The 11,490-nt window shown below is 39.9% G+C and overlaps 1 protein-coding gene across 1 annotated transcript in view; it reads right to left on the bottom strand.

The window, feature by feature from the left end:
* The window catches only part of ptn (pleiotrophin), a 46,006-nt gene extending 45,015 nt beyond the window's left edge, over positions 1-991 (bottom strand). Inside the window, exon 1 of the mRNA XM_020616742.1 lies at positions 824-991. The gene's annotated coding sequence lies outside the window, so the exon portion shown is untranslated. The remainder of the gene's footprint in view (positions 1-823) is intronic.
* Positions 992-11,490: the final 10,499 nt, after the last annotated feature.

The following is an 11,490-nucleotide window of genomic DNA, read 5'->3' as shown; positions in this document are numbered from 1 at the left end:
TTGGGTTGCTATACCAGGGCCAGAGAAAGCCATGGCAACGCAAGCAGAAGGTCTGCAGGACCACATAGTGCTGATACAATACGGCTGTTTGGGGTTTGTCATTCCAGTCAGGCCTGACCCAAATTACGACATCCTGGGAAAAAGTGGCCCACTTCAACTAGTACACATGCACAGACATATTTAATTGGGCTTGCATGTATTTGGCTGACAGCTATAATAAACAAAACATATGGATGTTTGAAGTCTAATCACTGAGGAAACCACTCTGTTAATGATTTAACACCACAGTCCTTAGCCCACGGCTTCTGGATTATTAGGACTTTCCAATTGTTTACCCAGTATGTGTAAAAGCCACGCTTCCATCTGCAGCCATAATTCTCAGAATTTTAAGCTTAATAGTCTTTTATGTTTTCAAATGTTTATTATCTACTATCAATAGCCTCAGGGGAAAATCTGCTCAAAATGGGAAGAGCGACAAAGAAACAATTAGGGCCATGTCAACAGAAGCATTTTAGTTTTACTGTTTCATATTTTACCAATCAGCAAAATATCAGGAAAAATGAAAAATACTGATTTGGTCAGAATAGAAACTTCGCCCAAAGTTTTCTTACAGTGAGTTTTAAAAGTAAATGCTGGGGATGAACAAGGGTTTATATTAGCAGCTGAAGAAATTCTATAAACACAACATAGATATACACATAAAGAAACACACACCAAAAATGGCCTTCATCATCGTCTTTCTGCATCACATCACACCTACCCCCACAAAAGCCATGCATCAGTAACTGTGCAACCCCAAGGTAAAAAAAAAAAATCCACTTACTTATTTTGGAGGTTTGGCAGTTTTGTATCAGAGCTTGAAGAAGTGGTTTCTCTAGGCTCTTTTCATCTGCACCTCTGCCTTGCCTCTCCAATACTATTTCTCTTTGCGGACTGAGCATACAATAGCTGTGTAGTTTTTCCCCTTCTTCTTCTTTTTGTGTGTCGTATGGGATAAGGGGAGGGTGGTGGGTGGGTGTCGAATGCTGGATTTCCTGACTCGTGATCAGGAGCTCATTACCCCCAAGGTCACTCCAGGGACGCCCTGCCTGGCACTCAGTGAGATCCAGTCACAGCAACCAATAACAGCAGCTGGCCTTCGGATTTATTTTTCAGCACATTTGTCAGAGGAGAATAATCAACAAGCGGTACAGTTTTTGGAGACTTTAACAGTTAAAAATGAAGCTGCTTTCAGAAGTCAAAATTTGTTATAGAAAACCTGTTTGTACACATATCTGAATACCATCTCGCTCTTTATCTGTTGTTTTTATTTTGATCTGTTTTAGTTCTCATTTGTGTCCAGATGTCTTTTTAGATGGAGTGTGATAATAACCTCGGGCTGTTTGGACCAGCAGCTGGCTGGAGAAGACCCTGAGGAGCAGCCCCGGCACTCTGCCACAAGCTGGACAAGCCTGGATTGACAGATCCGCACCACACATGATCGATAAAGTCTACCATTAGTTGTGTCCACAAAGCCCTGTGTGCAATAATGATGTCAAACTGCCACACGCAGAGAAATGGCCGTATATTTCATCGCACAAGGCTGTCTTTTCTGGCTTGGCTTTTTGATTGAGTGCCTGGCGCAGATCTTTATGTGCTAGAAAAAATACTTCCCAGTGCCCAAAAAGCAGCTCTTTAGTTCATAATTATTGGATAACTCATTTCAGTGTCAGGTCCGTTGTCAAGTTTCTACTGAGTGCCATTCACCAAGTGATTAGAGTGCACCATTTCAGTATTTTAATGGTCACTTGTAGGTGGAAGCACATTCAACAACCATTAGACAGTGTGAGGTTCCACATTATTAAATCAAAAGAGAGGGATAAAATTAGCATTATTCATCAATGGCCAATGTTTTTATGAACACTAACACCAGATTCTTCTCACCAGAGGTGTTTTTAAGTCAAGTTTCAGTCAAGACAGGTCTACATTACGCCTCACAACGTCTCTAACCAAGTCAAGTCACATGTTTTTGTCTTTTTAGACTGTGACACTTGATATTATACATTTTAAAAGGCCACCACTCAATCACAGTAATTCAAACTTGAAGTCCAAAAAGGAGGATGAGTCCCACACTTTGAAAACCTTCTGTCTTGCAACCAAAAGCTTGTTTTGAAAATCTGAAAGAGTAATAGACCAGCACCAAAAAATGGATTAGTGAGTAAGCAGCCTTCAGGCTGTTTGGTGCATCTGCCCCAGAAAGATATATCCTCATCTAAAGTCCAAATTAAAGCAGAAAGGCACTAATCTTTGGACGCAGACAAGCAGATGAACAATGCTTAAAACTTTTAAGGATCTGGTCCGCGCACACTTGGACAAATCCATCAAAAAGCAATAAGTTGTCAGAGCATGTGAAATGAAACCCTTCCCAATTTCCATTTTTCTAACCACCAAGTGCAAAATTGTGTAATGTTTTATTATTATTATTATGCAAATCAGAATTCATTATTACTCAAACCTTAAAATGTCACAGTAGAGCTTCCTCTGTGATGTGTAGCTCCACATGTTCGGTATCATGTTGCACTGTTGGGGATTTCAGCAGCAGTCCCTGTGTTGCCAGTAATTTGTATGACTCATACCCCCCCGACAAGAAATACACCATTCCTCTGCTGCTGTCTCATATTCAACTTATTAATAATATATATCATCCATTTGTACTCCCCTCCATCCCAGCCCTCCCTTAATTGTGTGATATGATTTAGTGCCATTCACAAGGAGCTTCTGCAATGATATGATTTCCCTCATGTGATTAAATGAGATATGAAAAACAATGAAAAAAGATCTTTAATGGTTTGTTCCAAAAGTTGATTTTCAGTTTCACAAAAGCACAAAGGGAGCTCCAGAATACAGTTTACAGACATTTAAAGGGGTCTGAGTGAAATATATTCTATGAAACAGCTCCCTCGTTGTTGAGTTTAAACTGGCTGCTGCCACTGTGAGCCTGAGCAGAGCAGGGCATCACGTCCCTGTTAAGCTCCACTAACCCTGTTCGCTTAGTATCCAGTATGTCCACCAGCAGCCCAATAAGAAGCTAGCGGTGACTGGGCCTGTCTGCGGCAAGAGTCTGATGAAACCAAATGAAATCAGCCTGTCAAAGTCAGCCACTACATTACTTTGTCTTTTTTTTTTAACCACTGCTCTGTCACCTCTGCCCCTCCATCCCATCGCTCTCTGGCACAAACACCGCAAAGTATCTGCACAGATGAAAGTGCCAGGAAATGACAGAAAAATATTTTTTCCCACATCTGCTTTTTTTAAAGCAAGCATTCAATTTGTGCAACGTGTCTGGAAGGAAATGGAGACTGAATTTATGGCTGCAAGAAAAGGAGAGAAAACAGCTGTGTCCCATCGTCTTCTCAAATAACTCAAAATGGTTTGGATATAAGATAATCATAGACAGCATACATGTACACAGTAATTCAGAGTTCTTTCTTCACTGTTATTGTCCGCTCACTCATCATACAGAGCTGGTCTGTGAGGACAAAATATCTTAACAGTGCAAGTCACAGAATGCACCCTGCTAGGCCATAAGTCATACCAGACACACAAGCAGACACACTTGAACATCTGTGGGGCCATAACCACTATTCATTCAAGCAGTGGCCAGGGGAGGTACTGGCCACCCCCTGGATCTAATTGGCCACCCCTGGTGCCTCGTGCAGCAGCAATGCCCAAGGCCAGGTGTAAATAAGAAGTGTAGCAACAGTTAGATAAGGTACGCACTATGTGTGACTCATTAATTACACAAAATAAACAATTTCATTAAGTTAATTTACTTTTTACATGCTCTGAGTGTGGCCACCCTGTCCAAAATTTCCTAAATCTGTCACTGCTGACATTTACATCTGTATTGAGCTAAATATTATATCCAGCTGCCTACAGTACACCTAATGAAGAAAGTCAAATTATTCAACCTTAATCACAAGTTTGTCGCAGGGCATTTTGATCTGTATAGCAGCCAACAGCCTCTATCCTTACACCTTGGATTCTGATAAGTGAATATTCTACTACAAATAAAACCTCATCAGGAAGAGCAGCAGAGCAGAGGTTCCTCTTCCAGGATGATTCCACCTGTGCTGCATGTACTAAATGGAAACAACAGTCGCTGAATTACAGTGTAGAGAAACACACAGAATTAATAACTTGAAATTAGCAAGGCTATTAATACAGAAACAGCAAAAATGACACAGCTGGTAGCAGAATTACAGTACACCACCATGAATGAGGAGCAAAATGTATAGAAATCTGCAAAATAATTAAGTATAAGATGTTACAGTAAAGAGTCTGGTCATTCATAGCAGGCACATTTTAAAGCAAAATTAATTCTTTTAATATAACTGCCAGAAGCAGCTTATAAAGGTGAAGTCAACGTTTCCATGGAGTTTATCTGGCAATGACAATGAAATTTTTGCTGTTGACCAATTACAAACAGACTTGGCATTACAAATGATTGAGACGGCAGAGCCCTGCATAGTCCAAAATGAAAGAAACTATAGTTTTAGCTGTGTTATATACCACCCACTTTTATGACAAGATGTGCTGGACTGTAGACTTTTCTGCAAACAAGGTTTGAAACAGAAGTGGACAGCACTGGCTACTTCAGAGCTGAGAAACAAACTGTAAGCACAAAATTAGCATGTAACATTAATGTGACAAACATGTCAGCAAAAAATTATAGACTTAAATCCGCGCCATTTGAGGGTGCAGAAAGCACATTTTCAAGCACTGCTCAGTTTGCAACTCAGCATTAAGAGCAGGCAGGCGCATATTTGTACGCAAGTGCAGAATCAAATTTGAGAGCATAATCCCGGTCGCTTCTGCGTCTTTCTCCTCTGAGGTTTGCGTGAATGTCTGTCCACATCCCCAAATTTTGAAAGTGCGCCAAACAAGTTGTGAGTACTATTCAATTTGCAAGTCAGAATTCAAGAGCATGCAGGCATAGATTTGTAAGAGCAGAAACAGATTCTAGAGTGAGGGAGAACAGCATCGTTAGTGTAACAAATGATCTGAGCAGCAGCAGGGATCCTCCCTTGCTCTCAAATGTGTTTCTGCTCATGTGCATTCAAATTCTGACTTGCAAACTGAATACACTAGTTCTCAAAACTTGTTTTGCACACTTCAAATATTTTGCTACCCACAAACTGTCACACAAAATCCAGTAGAGAAATGAAAGAGCAGACTCAGAAACAAGCACACACATGGCCAGATTACACTTTCAAATCTGATTGTACACCTGCAAACTCTCAAATTCAGAGTTGCAAACTAGGTAGCACTCAAAATGTGTCTAGTGTACCCACATATTTGTTGGTTGGAATTTACTTCCACAGAAAAACTGCCTTTTTACAGATCCAGTTAACAATAATAGCATTAATTTGTAGTTGTGTTTTGCCACCCAGCTAATATTAGGCCTGTTCACACACATTTTAGCTCTGCTTTGGTCCCCATCAACTGTTCAGTGTTAGGTATTTTTAGTCAGATAGATATTGGTTAGATACTTTATGTATTAGAAATGTTTAGTGGAGATAGGATGTCTAGTTAGACTGTTAAATGCTTAGTCATGCTTATGAGTTTCTACAGGGTACATCAGGTCAAGGATAACTAGAGAGAAGAGTTGATGACTGTCAGCAGACAGGGTGTTTAATATTATTATTATGACATGTATAACTGTAGCCTTAGCCATAATATGTTCTTATGTTTAAGTCACGACATGTTACTAGAAGTCTGTGAGAATGTCTTTAGCTACACACCACTTAATCAACAGACACACACACATTGATTTGCTTCATGTTTTGACTACTGTTATGACCAGCTGCAAAGCTGGTAACAGAGACGTCTCGGTTGACGTTTCTGTGTAGTATGGGGCTAGCCCAACCGAGGGGATATAATGTATAGGCCTGGTGGGTTCAGGGTCTTTCATCTTACATCTGCCTGTGAGCAGGTTGGAGGTGGAAGATACCTGAGCGTGTAATGTTAATTTTACCTGTGATCCTTTGAATAAATCAGCACTGTTTTGTAGTTACTTGGACTGTCTCGTCTCTCAGTCAGTATGGTAAAAAGTACCAGGTACAACAAGAGAAATACTTGGAACTTTAGCTGCTAAATGCTCCTCCATAGTCCCTAATGTTGCCCATTTGCCATTAGTTGCAGTTACAGTATAGTCAGTTTTCAGCTTTATTTTTGCTGAAAACAGCTGCCTGCTACAGCTTGAAACCAGTCTGATGGGAGCAGTGTTAAGTAACAGTGAAGCCAGAAAGACAGTGAAACGTTCCATAGACTAATGAGGAACTGTAAAGTCGGGAGATAATTTGCTGCAACCCCCATTCTCATTACGCACAGTCAATTGATTCATTGCCAATATAAAAACATTGATTAGTGCACCTAATCAGTGTTTTACACAATTAAATCCCTTTTGATTGTGATCTTTTTTTTCCAGTGAACCTAATCAGCACAAACAATAGCGTATATTCTTTTATACTAACTAAACTAAACACAAACAGCTCAGTAAAATCAATTCCCATCATGATCCAGTAGCACAACCTTTATCTCATTATGAAGTTTAAGGCTTTCATGTATTCTGCATAAGGTAATGATTGGTATCCCATTATGCCCATTTAATTTCACAAGAAGCTCAGTCTCATTAATAAAGCATGACCCCCTTGGTTGAATATTAATATTTATATGCATAGCTAAAGTAAAGACCTTTTTTACTTTCCAAAACCCTGCATTCCCTGTGGAATTTGATGGGCATGTTTTCTCCTGTTGTTGAATGGCTACCAACTACAAACAAGACTTTTTCCACATTTTCATTGTGGATAAGGTAATGTGAGATGCTATAGTGTTTATCTCTAATGTTTCCAAGACTACAGCTGCATTTGTTATTCAAGCCTTAATTCATTATTTAATCTCCATTTAAAATCCATTTGACGTTAATTAGTCATCATACACGTTTAGCATCAGCAGTGTAATGGTGAGAATTTATTGATTAGAAAGATAATCAGCATGAATATGAATGAATGCTGATTTATTAGCCTGACACTTCAGTATGATAATGTGGTTTCCTCATATTGGAAGCCAGGCATCCCCAGAGAGCTCGGAGAATGTCAAGTTTTGAGTTACTTTTGGGTGTCAGATGGTGGAAGCTCTTACTAGTCAAACAAATGAAAATACGATACAGTATAGGGTTCACTTTATTGTCTACTGAATTTGAATGCGATAAACCAAAGTGTCCTGTCCTATACTTCTGTGTAACTGTGTCAGTGAAAGCTCCTGTCCTGGCCACCCTGTGTCAACACTGCTGAATTTAATTTATGATTGGCAATTAATTTGAAGGAGCCACAACACTCCAGCGTGGCCAGCGGAGCATGACAGCGTTGGCAGAAAACAGCTCTTGCCCGATTCGTTTCCCAGCTGACAGTCTGGCCCCATTGCCCAGCATTTATCTGCTTCCATACGCGCCCCTGCCCCCAAAAAAACTCATTAATCTCTAATGTCTTAATTCTGTGTTCCCAGTATGGCCTGTGTATATTCTTGTTAATGACTTTTCAATCTTATGCTATGGAGCAGAAGCTAAACTATAAAAGGGCTTTTTCAAAAAAAAAAAAAAAAAAAAAAGCTTAGATTGGAAATAGAAAATGTACGTGATCTTTCCTGTAGTTATTTGATGATGAGTGCTGCAGATAGTCAACTATAAGATCTAGTAGGAGGACTGATGACAGAAAATGTATAAAAACTTCAAGCAAGTCATACTTCAAACAAAGAATTAAGAACTTGTGAAAGACACTGAAAGACGGGGCGAACTAAGTTCGTCGAGGGCGAAGGATTCTTCACTGCAGCACAGAAGTTTGTCAGTAATGATGAAAGATATCCAACACCTGGAGCGAAGATGGGTGTTGGGTCTTTTAAAGTTTGAGTACATTGGCAACCTCAACAAAAGCAGATACTCCAGAAATCGGTCTCCCATAAAAACACCTAGTTCTTCTCCTTTGGTCTAAACTTGTTATGGATTCACAGGCTCCTCTTTGGATATTTGTTCAGTGGTAAAATAAGCACAGCCTTCCATATACAGTATTTCATTCCGCTTTTGCCTTTGCTGAGCAGAAATTACATTCTTCCTGGCTTCTGGGGACTCGAAGACAAGTCAACAATTCAAACTTTTCAGTTACAAAAATCAAAATAAAAGAAAATTTGCATTTGAATGCATCTTTCACACCTGGTACACAACAGCTTTGAGACCAATTAATGAGGGAATTGCTATGAAAAAACAACAGAGACAGAATGAGGGCCAGAGTGAGAGAGATGTATCATAGGTGTGGTTCAGTAAAGTTACTTTGTGTCATCATCCAGAAAACATTGAGCTCTATACATCGTAGTGTCCCTGGCAATCACCTTTAACAATAGGACTAGTGCCAAGCTGAGTAGCAAAAAAAAAAAAAAGGCAGGGGAAGGGAGGATAAAAAGTGCCTGGGATCACTGCTATCACTGATGGAGCTTGAACCCTCGAGGGAGCGCTCGTCTTTCTGTTTGATTTGTTCTCTGTCATCTAGTCTGCAGCCAGTGGGCTGGGAGTTGCTTGCTCAGTACTGCACACTCTTTTTATCTGCCAGTCGAGAGAAGGAAGGAAAGGAAATAAATTTGTGACCAAATGCTGAACCTCCTTCCTTCACCTCCTCCGAGGGAACGCTGAAGGATCAAGCTGCACTGCCACATACCTGATGTTACTGACACTTGTGGGATGATGGGAGTTTTTTGTGTCAACTCTGCTGATGCAAGCATCTGATTCTGTATGATACAACTTGCTGTGATCATCACTCAGCTTCAAAACATTTTATAAAGATGACCTACCTGCAGTACTTAAGAGAATTTAGATACAAGTCAATATCCTTATAATAAAACTCCTCTGTCTCACTTCAGCTGATCACCAGTTGTAAGTGTTTGGATGGTCCTGCATTCCCAAATCGATAAGAAAATAAATTACCACTAGCAACATCAACAGAATGCTGAGAAAATAGGCTGAGCAGTAGCTACAACCACAGTCAGGCCTGTGGCCCCTTTTTCAAAAAACGGACTGAAAAATATTTTCAGCAATGAGGCAGCATGTGGGTGATGTGGATCACATGTAGAAGTGAAGGATTTGACTCCCTCTTCTTCAGGGGATTTAGCAAGACAGCTAAAGTGTTGGTGATTGGCACCGGGCCCCTTGGCCTCATTTCTCCAGTTGTGGGCTTCTCTTCAAGTCAGCCAAGCATATAAACACACATCAGCTTAGTGGCTGCTAGTCCTGCCCTTTGCAGGTGCTCACTGTCAATCCAGGAGGTGGTAAAGAAAATAAAAGTCCATCTGACCGCATGGCTCGGACCATCTGCAATCAGTGCTTTGCAGACCACAGTGTTTATTGTTCAGCTTTGCTTATTCTCACTATAGCACTCATCACATGAAGTACATTAGTGAAAACAAAAATAGCAGAGAACTGTAACAAGCTGTCAGTCTCTTAATTAAACTTTCAGATTTGTTGCAATCTAACTGCACTATTTGGTTTGCAAAAGTTAATTTATTCATTTTGTCAAGAAAAAATAATCAGTCTTGATTAAACATGACTCATGTTTTTAAAATTAGAGGCACATTTATTAGCTTCTAAGCCTTCATCATGATATTGAGAGGCAGATACTGTAGAGAGAAACAAGAGCATCAAGTTCCAATTACAGACAAGATAAAGTCTGTTTAAACAGAGCCTTAAGTTTGATCACAATACTCTCAGCTCATTTCGATTAACATCCATTTTTAATGACAACACAGCAGCAGCTGCAATGGAAATGTGCTTCAGCAGCAAACAATTTGTCATGGATGGACATTCTTGAAGCGATAACATGGAAGGATTAGCCACTGCACTGCAGTGGCCCATGCTTAATGCTTGCTGATGGGTTTCTGTCTATTATCAAGGTAAACCTTTGCTATATTCTCATTAGCAAGCATTAAAATATGGTGCATTACACTGCAGCTTCACAAATTGTCTCCATTATTGTAATTGGATGAGTGGGGCTGTAGGTTTTACTACAAATGCAACATCTTTCACACTTTTAATTTCCTCTGAAACTCCTCTGAAAGTTGATTTTAAGAGAAGCCTTTAATTTCATTCTGGCTTGCATAAGATGTGTGAATATTGATCATAGCATTAAAAATGAACTTTTGAAAAGACATTTTATGGCCGGTAACGTGTGGAAAATCGTCCAAGCAAAGCAGAGGCAGTTATGCATTTCACTTGGGTTTGTATGAGTCAATTTTAGCCAAGCAGACGGAGCAGAGCCCAGCCACATCAATGTCTGTACTACCGTCTCCTGGCATACAGATGAGAATGCATCTGATGCAAGAGGAGCACTGAGATTTCCACTTAATGAGGTTGAAATTAGTCCCAGTCCAAGCAGGCAAGGCCAGACTGTGCTGACCTTTAACACCCAACAACCATCGGTCACAAGAGTCTGACACACTGCAACAACTGAGCAATAGAGTAGCTTGAATAGAGTCAAGAAAACAAAGTCAGTTTCACAGCAATGCCTAAGTTTTGCTAACATTAGCCACCATAAGCTACTGGTAATACAGAACCAGACCAGGTTCAGCTGCAGCACAGAAACTGTACTGTGATGTGCAAAGGTGCATTTTACGCATTATGAATTTAACTTTTCATTTGTTCTTTCAAATGTTACAGAGACCAGCTTTAGACTAACAGTAGTGAAGCACATTTACAACAGGCTCCCTGAAGATGCATCTGAAAACACTAAGTCTCATTCCCCTCAGTTGATGGATTAGCTTCTATGCCACCTCAAGATTTTAAGAGATTATTTTTCTATGAATATTTATAGGCCATTTCTGAATGCTGTAAAATCTACTATGTGAAAGCCACAAACTTTGATTGATACGACTAGTCTATGGTCATAAGTGCACTTGAAAGAGCATGACCTTCACCGACAGCAACATTACAGTTATCGCAGACTGTTTCCTCTACTTGCCAGCTGCCATATATCATGGTTTCATCATAAATCAAAAAGCCCTGTCTGAATACAGCTACCAAGAACTTCTGGTCATGGATCAATGACTGATTATAGATTCTGCTGTGGTTTAAGCACCTCTCATCGCAAACCAAGTCCAGTCCTAGGAGCATACAAACAATACAGATGGCTGCCATATTATAGGACACATTACACCCATTATATTAATGAAGCAGAGGCTTAGGTTTGAGTTACTACCCCCTTGATATAAGCCCCTTAAAATGATGTGAAAACAATACTGCTGTTCAGAGTCATGTCATGTTTTTTGTAGTGAGTGCTGATATCTTGAGGAGAAATTCAAAACTCAAAACAAGGGAGCCTCCTTCAATTAAATGTGACATTCATAGATTTAGGTCATTGCAAAGTTTTTAATATTTGAAATGAAAAAAGAAGGACCACAACAAAGACTTCAAGT

This window comes from Monopterus albus, unplaced genomic scaffold, assembly GCF_001952655.1.
Source record: "Monopterus albus unplaced genomic scaffold, M_albus_1.0 scaffold178.1, whole genome shotgun sequence".
Classification (NCBI taxonomy): Eukaryota; Metazoa; Chordata; class Actinopteri; order Synbranchiformes; family Synbranchidae; genus Monopterus; species Monopterus albus.
This window is presented reverse-complemented; position numbering and strand designations above follow the sequence as displayed.